This window comes from Diceros bicornis, chromosome 29 (assembly GCF_020826845.1).
Source record: "Diceros bicornis minor isolate mBicDic1 chromosome 29, mDicBic1.mat.cur, whole genome shotgun sequence".
In the NCBI taxonomy this organism is placed as follows: Eukaryota; Metazoa; Chordata; class Mammalia; order Perissodactyla; family Rhinocerotidae; genus Diceros; species Diceros bicornis.
In genome coordinates this window covers 10,978,673-10,995,979 of record NC_080768.1, presented here as the reverse complement: position 1 = coordinate 10,995,979, position 17,307 = coordinate 10,978,673, and the positions used below count along the sequence as shown (strand labels likewise).

General features: G+C 34.5%; 1 long non-coding RNA gene across 9 annotated transcripts in view; it reads left to right on the top strand.

Moving 5' to 3' along the window:
• LOC131393918 (uncharacterized) overlaps positions 1 to 17,307 on the top strand; it is a 121,528-nt gene that overhangs the window by 65,758 nt on the left and 38,463 nt on the right. The window lies entirely within an intron of this gene.

Genomic DNA, 17,307 nt, shown 5'->3' with positions numbered 1-17,307 from the left:
GTTTATGTGTTTAGGGGGAGAGGGAATAAAACTACCAGCCCTACAGGATTACTTAAAGGATTAAATGAGAAACACCTGGGAAAAGGATCGTACAAAGAACCCAATGATCTAATGTATTATTGCTGTTGAATAGTTTTCAGATACACAGAGACAAGCGTTTTAGTTAAATTTTCAGAATCATTAAAAGGGGAAAGAGAAAACAATAACAAATAATGATATCATAGTTAGAAGATTGGGTTAAGGAAGCCACATCGGAGGAGAAGGGGTTAGCAGGGAATCCTCTGCTCATGCCCATGCAAGGCTTTATTTTAACAATCTGGTACAATGACTGCTTGAGTTATTGGATCAAGCCTTGGGGAAGCCAGAGCTGGGAAGCTTCTAGCCCACTTGAAATAAGTCGTTCCAGAGGAACCTTGTAGCCAGGGATATATCCGCATGCCAGGGAACGTCATTTAAAAGCCACTCTACCCAGGATCGGAGAAAGCATTCTCGGGCAAAACAGATGCTTCCAGGGTGTGCGGTAGTTGACCCACTCCCCTCTTCAGTCACTCCTAACCTACAGCCTGAGAGGATACTGCTGTCTGCAGATCCCCTTTCTCATTTCTTTAGTCTCATAACCCGGAGGCATCTGGAATTCTCTCGCTTACTTCTCACCCCAGCCCTTCTCACCCCAGCCTTGTGAGTCCTATATCATTCTCTTCCTCCTTCAGATAGGGAAATTGGGTTTAAAGTTTTAGCAGCTTTCAAGAAAAAATAGCAAAGCTAGTAGTGGGAGGAGGTGAATTTGAATAGAGTTCTGTGTGACCTCAGGGCTTTTTTCTTCACTGCATGCTTTTTCTCAACAACATCACATAGAAACACTTTCCAGAGAAGGAAACTGAAACTTGGAGGGATTAGGTGACTCTTCGAAGTTGTCATGGCTGTGCCAGGCTTATCAGGTCAGGGACCTTTCTCTTCAGTGTCTAAACCCAAAGCTCTTTCCACTATACCACTCTCTTTCTTTTAAATTGTCATTTTAACGAGAAAAAAAAGGCGGAACTGTGTGAGGTGATACATGATAACTAAACTTACTGTGGTAATCGTTTCACAAAATGTACATATATCAAATCATTGTGTTAGACACCTTAAATACAATGTTATCTGTTAATATGTTGTCAATTATATCAATAAAACTAGAGAAAATTTTTTAAAATTTTACAATTGTCATTTTACATCAGGCTAACACGAGAACTGGTAACCTTCACAGTGACTTTTAGCTTATTTATTATTGTAATCACTGGAAATACTGGATCTAAGCCATAGGTATAATATAAGCTTCCAAAAATATTCTGAACCACCTCCATGAATGAGATTTTTGGTTTGAAGTTTAAAAAAAAATCTGCAGTATTATTCATATAATTTTGTATCCAAAACAAGGAAACCTCATAAATTTGATCCTTTTGGATTTGTTTTATAAGTCAAAGAGCCAGTTAGAGGAGATGCATATAATAGAGTACTCCTGTCATATTTTTCTAATGACTTTTCATGTGAACAAACTATGTATTCATTCTCTGTGCTGTTTAAAATAGTAGCAAGAAAATATTTCTAGTTTGATCTTATGGCAATGTTCCAGAACATGGGCCCATTCCTTAGTAGCCATATGGCAGTGGGACTGCCATCTGCTTCTCCTGATATTCCTTTTCCTGGCAAACCTTGGACCCATATGTGTTCTTTCTGTCTCATCTGTGTACATCACTAGGAAAGGCAAAACCAATATCTACACTTTGCCCTGGAAACAACTTTTTATAATTACTCTGAATGTGAAGATCATTTTCTTTTCTATTTACCTTCTTCTTCCTCTAGTTTTTATGCACCTGCCTTCTTCTAATAGAAGCAGGAACAATTTGATTTCGGGACTATGTGAAAGCTGTCAGGCAAGCTGTCAGGTTTGAGGCATCATAATCACCTCAAAGGACTGATGGCCTGTGCTTCGTGGATTTGAAACTTCAACACGCAGGAGATAAAATGATCCATCCTTTTACATGTTGACAAGAGAGCAATTTGGTGTCAATGTAGAGAGTCACGTATTCAGACAATAAGGCAACACAGAATCTATAACAGGCCTCTTATATATCCGGCAATAACCACTTTGAAGAATGTCTAAAATATTTCCTAAGGACTGTTTAGAATAATTTTAAGCAACTATGTCAATTTCCTGGGTGACACATTCTTATGCTTTAGTGAAAATATGGTAATGGCCCATTTCCCAATCTGCTCCTTAATGCTTGCCTTCAAACTAAATAATTATATTTATATTATTGAAATATTTAGATGCATGTATGCATGCCTCTTTTTTTATATTAGTGCATTTCAATTCAACTTAAAATCTGTTTTTTGTGCATATACTTTTTTTAAAACTTAAAAATATCTGTCTCATATTAAACAGTACATATGAAAAAAATCGCTACCATATTGGGAATAATTAAGTGAAGGAGTATAACTCTTTCAGGAAACTCAGTGTTTACATAAAAGAAAGACCTGACCCATAGCCTTGCTATGTGTAGATCTATACTAGATAGAATTAATGTTTTAGCAATCATGATTGTGAGTGACATTGTATTCACAAAGGAGATTTTTCCAGAACACAAAGCCCATCTTTTTGGTCTCTGCAACTCTCCCCAACCCCTAATGTAAGTAGTCATTGTACTAGAGAAAGGAGCACATATTCCTTGGCAAGAGCCTCATGTTTCTCCCTATTGTGTTGTTAACTGCTCTCCCTACTGGAGGAGCTTTGAAAAACTAACGACCAAAAAATGGGTAACTTTCTAAGGAAGACAGATTCTAAATATGAGAGAACAGTAATTTGAAGCTTCTGCAATTAGGAAGACTTAAGGCAATGGGATTACATATTTTAAAGTATGGCTCATCAGAAAGATGCCTGTTTAAAAGAAAGTGAGTGGGTAGGGATAGAAATAGGAAGTTACAAGGACAGAGGCCTAAATTTACATTTCATGTTCTTCCAAAGAAGTGAAATGTATGTCTAAGAATAAAAAAAGAGGGATAGGAATATGTACAGTGTTTTCAAACAACTAAAAATACTATACTAGTTTATTCTGTTTAGCTTTGCCAGAAACAATTATGGAAACCTCCAAGTAAATGTGTATTTTACTATTTTATTTGATTTTATTCTGGGCTTTTCTAAATTCAGGCTTCCTATATGCCATCAGGTGAGAAAATTGTATTGGTGATGCTGTGTTATAGAAAGCACTAGGGTGATATGAGAAGTAAGTCTCTAAGATCATAATTTCATTAGAAAACTCTGTGATGTTTAGGTTTTATAGATAGACATAAGCTAAACTCCTATTTTTAAAAAGCTGATTTACTAAACTCCTCTCAGTAAAAATGATTTCCATAATAAATTTCTATTGTCCAATGAAATTTTTGGAAAAAAATGCAAATGTTACTTAGTAAAGGAAACAGGTTAGAATACAGGTAACATGCTAGCAGACTAGAGGGTATGAGAAGGTGGAGGGCACAGAAAATCATTTCAGCTGCCACAACCTCAAAGCCCACGAAACCTGACCACCATTCAGGATGCAACAAAACTCCAGAGGTCACGGTAGTACGTGATCTTACTAGATGATTGCAGAAGCCACAACTTCCTATGATCCCCCTGTAGCTCCAATGAAGGATTCGATATGAATTAGACCAAGGAAATAGAACGCAGAGGCACGTGTCTGTGGCTCAGCAAAGAATAAGCTCATAAGGTATCAAATTAAGAGTCCTGAGTGTGGACGCAGAGCACCCAAAGCCTAACGTCATAAAGGCCGCAGGTCACAGCTCAGAGTCCTCTCCTTGTTCCTTCCTGGTGCATCTTGGAGAACATAAGAAGTAGACGAACTGCAGCTGTCTCTCATTAGGCCTCCTAATGGAAACCTTTGCTCTGCTCGTTTGTTCCAGTGATGCGAAGTAAATGCAACGTTGAATCTTGTTGGAGAGAAATTCTAGCTAATCTTTGAAGCTTGACTATCCCTTTGTGTTCTGGCCCAGCTCAATGATCCAAGAAGGTTTAAAGCACCTGCCCATGACTGCTCTTTATTGAGAAGTGGCCTGAGTACTTTCATACACACAATCACTATGCTTTTATCAACCTAGTCACAATGGAGTGGAGCACATGTTTGAAGAATGCAGACTTATGCATGGAAACCATGCAGCCACTTTTCTCAGAAGGGAACTGTGGCCAGCAGGCATTTTAGGAGAATTTATAGCTACTAAAAAAGGTGCTTTTACATATCACAATTTAATATAAAATCTCTGTTTTCAAAATCCTTAGTTTTCTGATTGCAATCAGCTAGAGGGCCATCCTTAAGAAACTGGAACCAAAAGGCTGGTTAAGAATCGTCTATTCAATGAAAGTAGTGTTATTCATCTTAGGTACCCTCTCTCTCATTCTGTTCATCTGAAGCAAACCTTCTCTTTACCAGGTCTTTTCTTCCCCTACTAGTACATCAGAAGTGTGGGCTTTCTCTCCATTTATTTCTTCCTAAACTGTAATCAGCAGATTGAGGATATACATACTGCATATACATTTAGGAAATATTTAAGTAAATCAAAACTTTCTTTCCAGGTGAGTTTCAGTGACCAGTGCAATTCATTTGATATTTTAAATAAAATATACTTGTGGTTTAGATTTAGACCTACACATAGGGAGTAGGGCACAAAAATCTTTCTTTATCCAAGTAAAGCAAATAAAAACATTATCCCATGGAAAATTCTCTCACATATCTACACTCGTTTTTCTGTTCCATCCCCACCCACAAAGACACACATGTGTGACCCCTGAGAGGTTTTCTATTTCTTTGGGGTCTAGTTCATTCTGAATCCTTCATTGGAACTACAGGAGCACCACAGGTAGCTGTGTCCTACTTCAACCATATACTAATATCATGCTGTACGGTGACCACTGGAATTTTGTTGCATCCTAAACAAATCATACTGTCAGGGAAAACCTAAAGACATCTGAGGATCATGAATCTTTAGTATAGTCACCCTTCCAATAGAAGCAATCTGCCTTAGTTTACCTGTCAAATTGCTAGTAACTGTCTTGCCCACACCACTCTTCCACTATTCCTGGCAGAACTACAAGAGGGAGAATGATAATTTCCTTCTATAGAATCTAACCCATTTGTTAGTGGACACCTGTTGTTTTCATTTGCCCATCATCCATTCTTTTTTCTCTTTAACAGCTCCTTGATTTTCCTATGATTCAATAGGGACTGTGGCCATTTTGTGCCTTCAGATATATCAAGTTACTCAGGTCTATTTGATGAGATAACACATCGTTCTGACCAAAATGATTAATTAAGGGGTGGAGTCAAATCAAGCCAATGGGAGCCATTAAACACCTCGTGGCATTCTTGACCAAGAATAATTTTTTCCCCCAGTATGGTTGTAAAGCTGATAGAATATTACTTGGAGTTGCTGGCTGTCTTCTTTGCCATTGACTGTGGAGAGTCTGAAATACAGAGAAAGCATAACGGAGAGGCACTGTTTGCACACACGAATTTGGTCATGTTTTAAGGCAGCTCTACATATAAGGTTGTCTTAAATCATCTCTACATATGGGTTGCTATTATTGTGCTAATATAGTCTCTTTGTAATTTAAATCAGCTGAGTTGGATGTTTAGCTAATACCATTCTTACTTTCAGCAACTAAATATCAACATAGTCTGCAAGCCCGAATATTACTACAAAACCATACATTTCTATTGCCTGTGAGGTTTAAATGACCCTAATTGCTATGTGCTTTTTCATGTGCCGTTTTCAGTATGAAATGGGGATTATGAAGTGGATATCTTTAGAGATGTCAAAAAGATGATCTAGATGAAACTGTCTACCTACCTCATCTCCTATTAGAGAATAATAAAATAAATAACAATTGTTTTTGCGGTTGTCTGTCAAGCATAACAGATTGTATGAGATATGAGGGTCAATATGAAACATCAACTGGATAGCTATTTGGAATTTGGATTGCATAACCTTAATACATTGTCTCAGAGCATATATGATGCACTATGGAGGGATTCTTACTATACGTATACACATTGGAATTATTACGATTGGCTTTTTTATTTTTTATTTTTTATTTTTTTTTGGTGAGGAGGATTGTCCCTGAGCTAACATCTGCTGCCAATCTTCCTCTTTTTGCTTGAGGAAGATTGTCCCTGAGCTGACATCCGTGCCAGTCTTCCTCTATTCTATATGTGGGATGCCACCACAGCATGGCTTGATGAGTGGTATGTAGGTCTGCGCCCGGGATCCAAACTCAAGAACCCCAGGCCACTGAAGTAGAACACACAAACTTAATGCTATGCCACCAGGCCGGCCCCAAAATTGACCTTTTTTGAAGTGCCAAATGTGAAAATCTTAATAAAATATATTTACCTCATTCTCACTTACATATCCTTGGTGTTTTTTACCAAAAAAAAAAAAAACAAATTTCCTTGCTGACTATGAAAAATACCTATTGAAGTTGTTGTGTATCAGTTATCCATTACTTTTATTGCTGAGTACTATTCCACTACATGGATATACCAGAATTTTTTATCTATTCACCTGTTGAGGGGACTTTGAATTATTTCCAGTTTTCGTCTGTTGCAAATTAAGCTATGTACAATTTTGTATAAATTTTTGTACGAATATATGCTTTCTTTTCTGCTGAGTAAATAGCAAAGAGTGAAATAGCTGGACCCTATGGTAGATAAATGTTTAATTTTTTTAAAATAAACTGCAAAATTGTTTTTCAAAATGAGGATACCATTTTATACTCTCAAAGGGAGAACATGATAGTGCCACTTCTTCCGCATACTTACCAACACATGGTGTGTTCAGTGTTTTGAATTTTAGCCATTCTAATAAACGTGCAATGATATATGCTTGGGTGTTAATTTGTGTTTCTCTAGTGATTCATGATGTTGAACATTCATCCATTTGTTGCTATGTTATTTTTCCTGTGGAAGTTTCTGTTCAAATATTTTTACCAAGTTGTTTGTTTTCTTATTATTGAATTTTGAGAGTTCTTTATATATTCTGTATGCAAGTTTTGTTATAAGGTATATGATTTATTAATGTTTTCTCCCAGTCTGTGGCTTGTCTTTTCTTTCTCTTAATGCTATCTTTCGAAGAGCAGAAATTTTTAATTGTGATGAAGTCCAATTTATCAATTTGTTATTTATGGATTGTGCCTTGGTTTCATCCATCAAAATAATTATGCTGATTGGAGAAGCCAAAATAAACGATATATACTATACAACTTCATATATATAACTCTAGATTGTTAAAACTCTATAGTGACAGACAGTGGACCAGTGATTGCCTGGTGGGTATAATTACAAAAGGAAAACAAAGAAACTTTGAGAGCATGAATATGATCACTCTCTTGATTGTGGCGATGATTTTTAGGGTATATTTGTGACAAAAGTTGTCAAATTGTAAGTTTAAATATATGCAGTGGATTTAATGTCAATTTTACCTCAATAAATGTTGTAAACATATACATGACATGACAACATAAGTGAATATTCATCTGCTAGAAGCGCAAATCAACTTAAATAAAACATGATTTATTTTTCTTATGATCATTGCCACTTGAATAGCTCTTGAATGGTTTTGTGAAGTTCTAATTCTTAAATTAGGAAAAAAAACTGGCACTCAGTGTTCATCAAAGAAGAATTCAAAGGGTAATGAGACATATGGATACGTCAGTTTGTAGTTTCCAATGATATGGTCGTCTAGCTTTTTTTTCCTTTTTAACTGCAGAGACAGAGCTGACCATATCTGCTGGTAATAATCATAGTTACAATATGCCATTACTGAATCCCCTCATTTTCCCCCAGGTGACTTTATTATTACACTGAATTACTGTTAAATTCTGTTTCTGTAGCTTACACTCCAGCTAGAATGTAGATGATTTTCCACAAGACTAGCCTTGGAATAACTCCTGGTCATAGCGTTCTGACAGTCTATTTAGGGAAAGAAAGAAGGTAGAGGAAAAAAATCAGTAAGTGAAGGCCAGAATATATGGCAGTGAAAACTATAATTAATTTTCTTTTATTTAGAAAAGGAAATAGTGACAATACAATCAAAATGTGCTTAGTTCCAAGATAATTGAACTTAAAAAAGATTATCACTTCTTTAACAACTAATGTGGTTGCCTTGGGCATATAAAAGGAAAAACCATGGACAATAATGGCCTATAAATCCCAGCCCCACCACTTGCTAGTTGAGAAATTTCAAGCAAGTCATTTAACTGTATCAGATTCCTAACTTAATCTATTTATTGAAAAATTAAAGGGAAAATGTTGGTTCTTCTTTTCTTCTACCAGGCTTAAAGCTATCAATTATCTACTTACTGTGAAATGAAATTAAAAAAAAAATTACAAGCCATCTAAAAGCAATACCTAAAAGCATACTATTTAGGGGTAAGAGAAATTATAGTTAAGACTTGAAACAAAGTTTAGAACAGTGATGAGGACACATATTTATTGAAAATTGGTAGATGTAAGAAAAGAAGACTCCTCTAGGTTTTACTATAACAGGCACCAATCCTGTCCTTCATAACTAACCAAGGATCACAAAAGTATTGCTTTTTGTGCAGATTTTCTCTGTGCTCTTTTACCCAATAGCCCTTTCAGGTCACTAATATATCTATGTCAGTCAGATGTATCTTCAATTCTTACCACGCCCTTCAGGTTTCACATTCAAATACTATCCTATTCTTGCCTGAAACTATTCTTCACTGAGAAATCAGCTTTTCTCAGGCCTGGCTCGACTTCCTGTGTGATATCATATGCATTACAGATAATTTCATACACATACAATCCCTCCATGCAAATGAGTTGTTTTTAAATTGTGGTAAAAAACATGTAACAGTAAATTTACCACCTTAACCATTTTTAAGTGAACAGTTCAGTGGTGTTAAGTATATTTGCATTGTTGTACAACAGATCTCTAGAACTTTTTTTGGCAAAATTGAAGCTCTATACCCATTAAGCAACAACGTCCCATTTCCCTCTTTTCCAAGCCCCTGGCAACCACCATTCTACTTTCTGTTTCTATGAGTTTGACTACTTTAGATCTCTCATATGAGTGGAATCATATGGTATCAACTTTTTGTGATTGGCATAGTTCACTTAACATGATCTCCTTAAGGTTCATCCATGTTGTAGCATGTGACAGGACTTCCTTCTTTTCTAAGACTGAATAACATTTCATTGTATGTATATCCCACATTTTCTTGTGACCATTCATCTGTCTATGGATATTTGCCTTGCTTCCTGTCTCGGCTATTGTGAATAATGCTTCAATGAACACAAGCGTGCAAATATCTCTTCAAGATCGTACTTTCAATTCTTTTGGATACAGACCCAGAGGTGAGGCTGTAGATGAGAGAGTAATTCTATTTTGAATTTTTTGAGGAATCACCATACTGTTTTCCATAGCAGCTATACCATTTACATCCCCACCAACAGTGCACAAGAGTTCCAATGTCTCTACATCCTTGCCAACACTTGTTATTTTTTGAGTTTTGTGGGTTTTTGTTTTTTTTTTTAACAGTGGCCATCCTAATGAGTGTGAGATAATATTGTAGTTTTGATTTGTATTTTTTTAATGATAAGTGATGTTGACTTTCATTTAATGTGCTTGTTGACCAATTGCATATCTTTTGGGAGAAATATCTAAGTTCTTACCAATTTTTTAATTGGATTATTTGTTTTCTTGTTGAGTTGTACGAGTTCTTTTTATATTTTTGATCTTAATTCCTTATCAGATATGTGATTTGCAAACATCTTCTCCCATTCCGCAGGCTACCTTTGTACTCTGTTGATTGTCTCCTTTGATGCACAGAAGTTCTTGAGTTTCTTTGTAGTCCTATTTGTATATTTTTGCTTTTGTTGCCTCCACTTTTTCCAAGAAATCATTACTAACTTAAATGTCATGAAAATTTTCCGTTTTCTTCTAGGAGTTTTATAGTTTTAGGTCTTACATTTAGGCCTTTAATCCAGTTTGAGTTAATTTTTTTATATGGTGTAAGGTAAGTATCCAACTTACTCTTTTGAATGCAGATATATAGTTTTTCCAACATCATTTGTTAAAGAGATGTTCTTTTTCCACTGTGTGGTCTTGGCATCCTTGTTAAAGATCATTTGACCAGATACCTGAGGGTTTATTTCCAGGCTCTCTGTTCTTTCTCATTGCTGTACATGTCCGTCTTTATGCCACTCTCACTCTATTTTAATTACTATAGCTTTGTAACATGTTTTGAAATCAGGAAGTGTGAGGTCTCCAACTTTGTTCTTCCCTTTAAAGATTATTTTGACCGTTCAGAGTCCTTTGAGATTCCATAGGAATTTTAGGATTTTTTTTCTATTTCTGCAAAGAATGCCATTGGCATTTTGATAGGGTTACATTGAATCTTTGGATTGCTTTGGGTAGTATGGACATTTTAATAATGCTATGTCTTCCAATCCATGAACATGGAATGTTTTTCCATTTATTTGTGTCTTTAATTTCTTTTAGCAATGTTTTATAGTTCTCAGTGTACAAGTCTTTCGCCTTCTTGGTTATGTTTGTTACAGAATATTTTATTATTTTGAAGCTATTGTAAATAGTATTGTTTTATTAATTTTATGTTTGGATTGCTCATTGTTAGTGTATATAAACACAACTGATGTATTGAGTGTTGATTTTGTATCCTGCAATTTTGCTTATTTTGTCCATTATTTCTAACAAGATTTTTGTGGAATCTATTGCTTTTTACATATAAGATCATGACATATGCAAATAAAGATAAGTTTACTCCTTCCTTTCCAATTTGGATGCTTTGTATTTCTTTTTCTAGCCTAGTTTCTCCAGCTAGGAATTCCAACTACGTTGAATAGAAGCGGCAAAAGCAGACAGCCTTGCTTTGTTCCTGGTTTTAGAAGAAAATATTTCAGTCTTTCACTGTTGGGGGTGATGTTTGCTATGGGTTTTGTATATATGGTTTTTATTATATTGAGATAGTTTCCTTCTGTTCCTAGTTTGTTAAGTATTTTTATCATGAAAAGGTGCTGAAGTTGTCAAATGCTTTTACTGCATCAATTGAGATCATGCAATTATGTTCTTCAATCTGTTAATGTGCTATATTACATTGATTGATTTTTTGTATGTTGAAACATACTTGCATTAAAAGAATAAGCACCAAAGTGATGGTGTATAATCTTTTCAACGTACTGTTGAATACAGTTTGCTAGTATTTTGTTGAGGATTTTTTTTTTCATCAATATTCATCAGGGATATGGGTCTGTATTTTTCTTGTAGTATCTTTGTCTGGCTTTGTTATCAGGGTAATGCTGGATTCATAGAATAAATTTGGACGTATTTCCTCCAATTTCCTTCAATTTTTTTGAAGAGTTTGAAGATGATTGGTGTTAATTCTTCTTTAAATGTTTGGTAGAATTCTTCAGTGAAATCATCTGGTCCTGGAATTTTCTTTATTGGGAGGTTGTGACTATGGCTTCAATATCCATTCCAGTTATAGGTCTGTTCATATTTTTTTATTTCTTCATAATTTAGCCTTGGTAGGTTGTGTGTTTCCAGGAATATATCCGTTTCTTCTAGTTTATCCAATTTGTTGGTGTATAAAGATTCATAGTATTATCTTGTAATCCTTTTTATCTCTGTGATGTCGAGTAATGTCCCATCTTTCATTTGTGATTTTAGTTATTTGACTTTTCTTTCTTTTTTTTTAGTTAATCTACCTAAGAGTTTGTCAATTTTGTTGATCTTTTCAAAAGCCAAATCCTAGTTTCATTGATTTTTCTCTGTTGTTGTTCTGTTCTCTACTTTGTTGATCTCTGCTCTAGTCTATATTATTTCCTTCCTTTTGCCAATTTTGGGCTTAATATTGGGCTTAATTTGTTCATTTTATAATTCCATGAGGTGTAAAGTTAGGTTATTTATTTGAGATCTTTCTTCTTTTTTATTGTAAGTATTTACTGCCATAAACTTCCATCTTAGTACTGGATTTGCTGCATCTCATAAATTTGGTGTGTTGTTTTCATTTTCATTTATTTCCATACATTTTCTAATTAACCTTGTCAATTCTTCTTTGATCATTTGTTGTTTAAGAGTATGTTGTTTAATTTTTAACATATTTGTGGATTTTCCAGTTTTTCATCTGTTACAGATTTTTAGTTTCTTTCTGTTGTGGTTGGAAAAGATATTCTATGATTTTAGTCTTCCCAATTTTTTTAATGATGTTTTTATGGCCTATCCTGTGGTCTATCCTGGAGAATGTTCCATGTGTACTTTGGAAGACCATGTATTTTGTTGTTGTTGGGTGGAGTATTCTGTATATGTCTATTAGGTCAATTGATCTATAGTGTTGTTCAAGTTCTCTGTTTCCTTATTGATCTTCTATCTTGATGTTCTATCCATTATTGAAGTTGAGGTATTGAAGAATTCTACTATTACTGTGTTGCTGTCTGTTTCTTCCTTCAGTTCTGTCAATGTTTGCTTCATATATTTGAAAGCTCTCATGTTAGGTGTGTATATATATTTATAATTGTTATATATTCCTGATAAATAGACCCTTTTATCATTACATAATGTCCTTCTTTGTGTCATGTGACAGTTTCTGACAAAGTCTATTTTGTCTAAGTATGGCTACCTCTGTTCCAGTTTCGTTACCATTTGCCTGGAATTTCTTTCTCCATCCCTTTGCTTTTAACCTGTGTGTGTCCTTAGATTGAAAACAAGTCTCTTGTCAGAAGCATATAGTTGGATCTTGGTATATTTGTTTTTTAACCATTCAGTCAATCTTTGTCTTTTCAGGGGTGTTTAATCCATTTACATTTAAAGTAATAATAGGAAAAGAGTTGCCATATTGTTAATTCTTTTCTGCGTGTCTTATAGATATTTTATCTCCTTTCCTCTTTTACTGACTTCCTTTTTGTTTTGTTGATTTTTTTGTATAGCCGTGCTTTGATTCCCTTCTTATTTCCTTTTGTGTGTCTTCAACAGGTATTTTTTTTGTTTACCGTGGGGATTATATAAAGTTATAACAATTTATTTTAAAAGATATGTATTTCAAACTGATAACAATTTAACTTAAATTGCATACAAAATTTAAGTTAATTTACATCTCTACCCCACAACTTTATGTTATTGATGCCATATATTACATCTTTTTATACTGTATATCCATTAACATAGTTATATTTATTTTTATACTTTTGTCTTTTAAATCTATATCATATTTAACAGCGCTTTATTTATTATTATAATCACATAAGTGTAATATTACAATACCACAAAGTTCTTTGTCTATATATTTACCTTTACCAGAGAGTTTTATATTTTTGTGTGGTTTCCTATTACCGTCTAGCATCCTTTCATTTTAATTTGAAGGAATCCCTTCAGTATTTCTTGTAGGGCATGTTTAGTGGTGATGAACTCCCTCAGCTTTTGTTTTCTGTGCAAGTCTTAATTTCTCTTTCATTTTTGAAAGACAGTATTTGAAAGACTGTGTTTGTATTTGAAAGAAAGTATTCTGAAAGACTATATTTGCCAGATATAGTATTATTTGGTGTCAGTTTTCTTTTAAGTACATTGAATATATCATCTCACTCCCTTCTGGTCTGCAAGATTTCTTCTGAGAAATCTGCTGATATTCTTAACCGGTTTTTGGAGTTTTAACAAAGGCAATGTTGTCTGTATATTGTTGTTAAATTGGTGTTTCCCTGGAGGAACAAGGCCCAGAGCTTTCTATTCTGCCATCTTGCTGATATCACTCAAATGTGTTTTAAAAATAATGATTTTATTCATACATTGTACTATTTTGTTACACTCTTTTCTGTAAAACATACTGAACCTTTTGTCAGTTAGCTTGCTATAAAGAAAGGAGAACTCATTATACATATTCCAATGGAAAAGGATTTAATCTAAGAATCAGGTTATTACAAGTTACCGGATTTTTTTAATCACCTGTCTGAGTGATCTGGAGTCAGGTGGCCACAGCTAGATTAGTGAGTTCTAAAAGACATCTTCATAGCAGAGGTGAGAAATATTTTTCCACCTCCACTATCACTACAACTGCTTCTCTGAATTTCAAAAGCTGGTGACTCAGCACTGCAATACTGAAACTGGCCCGTTCTAATATACCATGTCTTCAAAATTAAGAGGATATTTTTACTCTCTTGTACTTCCCAAATGTCATTGTTTCCAACTGAAATAATTCACTCACAGGATCTTAGCTATAAGAGACTCTTGAAATTTTCATTTGTACCTTTCCACCTCCACCATTCACAAATAGGCACCAACTCAAGTGAGAATAGAGACTGAGTGCCAACAGACCACTAATACCACAGACCATCCTTTGGGTTACTCAGTATCGAAATATATCCTTCTGCTTGTAAAGTCAAAACTAACGTGCTTATAGCAAAATAATGAAAAATTCCTCTTACATACAAAATTTTGCTTCTATTCTTCCCAAAAGGAAACATTTGATGACCAATAGTCATTCTTTTCTCTGGGACATATTCATTTCTCCTCTAGTTTAGTCATAATCCTATCTTGAATTAAATCTCAAGTAAGTAAATATAAAATTGACTAGCCAAAAAGTCAACTTAAAATAGAGGAGAATGTTCTGTGTTCTACTTATACCTAAGATGTAGAAAACTTCAAAGTTGCTCCAACTTAACAAGAAGAAAAAGCTGGTTAAACTAAAAAAATAAAGCCAAACGAAAACAACTTTTTTGAACCCATCAGAAAGTTGAAGTCACAGGGCAACCAAATAGCGTAAGGTTGACAGGGCAAGCCAATTCAAAATGGCAGGATGAGAGCATGTGCACACCCATGGCAGGAAATATGCAGTGATGCTGGGAACATATCAGCTGCTAAGAAGAATTCATTGAAACCTTTTAGCATATTGCTAAAAGCAGGGCAGTTTAGAATCCCTAAAAGCCACAGAAGTGAGTGCAGTTTGTACCCACTCACAAGCTGTTTTTCACAGATCTCCACTAGAATTCATAACAATAAGATACATATGAAGATACCTAAAAGTTATATTGATTTTAGTTTTATTACCAAAGAGCTTTGGCATGAATAACATTCACATCATTTTATGGACACTCTACCTGAAATGTAGACTTAATGACTTATAATACATTTTATTTCTAAAACCAATTCATTTGTTCTCTGTGCCAAATATATAATTAAGAAATGTTTACTGTGAGCACAAGTAAAATTTAGGAGGCCCATTGTTTGCTGAATGGTGGAGTGATTAACTCTGCAAATCATGTTCCATCCTAGGCATTCCAAAGCTGACAAGCTTAAGCATGAAAAGCCCATTCTATGTGTATAAACATAAACCAGGTAGACCATATCAAATTTAATCACACTCTATTTTACCTTTGAATGGATTTGCAAAGAAAACAATATAAAGTATTGTTATAGTTACTTATTTATTTGCTTTGGAATGTTTTGACCAGCATCAAACATCTTCAGGTAATTAAATTTATCAAGGGTTCTATATGAAAATGAGAAATTAAGATAATTTAATGAGTTCAATATGCAATTAACCTCAGAAGCATTACCTAAGCTTTCGATGCTGCCCCAGAGTATATTCAAAAACATTTTAATTCACTATTTTATGTTTAATATATCTTTCAGCTTAAATTAGAGATCAAAATTTAGCATTTAGGCCTATAATCTTTATATGTTCTGGGTCTGTATTTAATACTACTGACAAAAACTAATCATATTAATTCACAAATGGCTTAAAAGATCAAAATGTGCAAAACCCCACTTGAGTTTAGTTATATGATGTATAGCTTTTCTGGGAATAGGGATGTTGTATTAAAAGGAAAAGAAATCCAAATGATATCAATTATAAAGATGAAAGTATAAACCAAAACGTTTGTGGAGTGTTTCATATGTAATCTCCATGACAACAAGCCCTCATAGGTTTTGTTCATGATAGCATCTCCAAATGTTTGTATGGAAGTTTCTCAATAATTATTTTGTAATGAAATGGTAATGAAGAAAGAATATAAATATTTATAGCCATGCCAAAAATTTTTTCTGCCTTATGAGATATGCCATTTCTGCTTTGAGATGAAAAGAAAGGAAATAGAAAAAAACAAAACCACGTACTGAAGACCCAATATGTCTCTTTGCAAATATTTCTTTCATTTGGTATTCACATCAACATTGTGTGGAACTCTTTGTCTTGAGTTTCCAGGAAAGTGAGGCAAATAGTACTGAAACAATGTAACCAAGATTGTACAGTTAGAAAAATAATTAGCCTGAATGTATTTGCCAAGGGAAGTTGTTCGATTCTCTCTTAGAACTTAAATCAAGGCTACATTCACAGAACTAGCAAGCAATAGGGCGTAGGCAGTATGGTCATTCTAGCTGTTCCAATTATCCACAGCTGTCATTTCATTAAGTATATAACCACCTATTAATGAGCAAATTACTCAAAACTTTAAGAATATGTATTTAATTTTATTTGTATTGTATTAATCTTGAAGAGTTTACTTTACTTGCAGAGACTATGGTCTTTGTTCCCAACTGCCTGTGATTCTTATGTTCTTGACACAATCACCCAACGCAATTTCCTGAGAAATTAAAACCATGGGATACTCCAGCCAAATGCATTCACTTAATTCCCAGCAAAGACTTCTGATGGGAATTTTTTCCCATCTCTGTACCTAAAGAGGAGAGATAACAGCAACATATCACGAAAACTGAAGATTCTCTTGTAACCTATTCTCTCTCTTTCTTTCCCCTCTGGGTCCCAATATGATTCCTCTAAATGCTGAAGAGTAAAAGAAACCTCCCAGTTAGATGAAAATAGCCCTTCTCAAGCTTTTTCTCTTAAAATTTCTTCAATTCTTTTCGGAAAACTACCACTCTGTAGTACAGAGAAGATATATCGTTCTTCTCATGACCATGAGACAAACATTATTCTCTTGTCAGTGTTTACTCATCCATCATGTTCTTGATAGGACACTGGGACTCAGACTGAAAATGTGGAGTCTTTTTTTATCATCCTGTGTCGTGCAGTACAAATGTTGCTCTGTGTGTACTCCTCCAGGAAGATTATGTCCTCTTTGCTCATAATCCTTGAAATTAAGGACCAATGTGCTGAATCATTTTATCCATTCCTAATAACAGTCTATAAGGTAAGCGTAGTACGTGTAGGAAATTTTACCTTGATATTAAAGATGTAAATCTGAGACTCTCTCATTTCAATATATAATCCTGAGAATTTCATTTCAT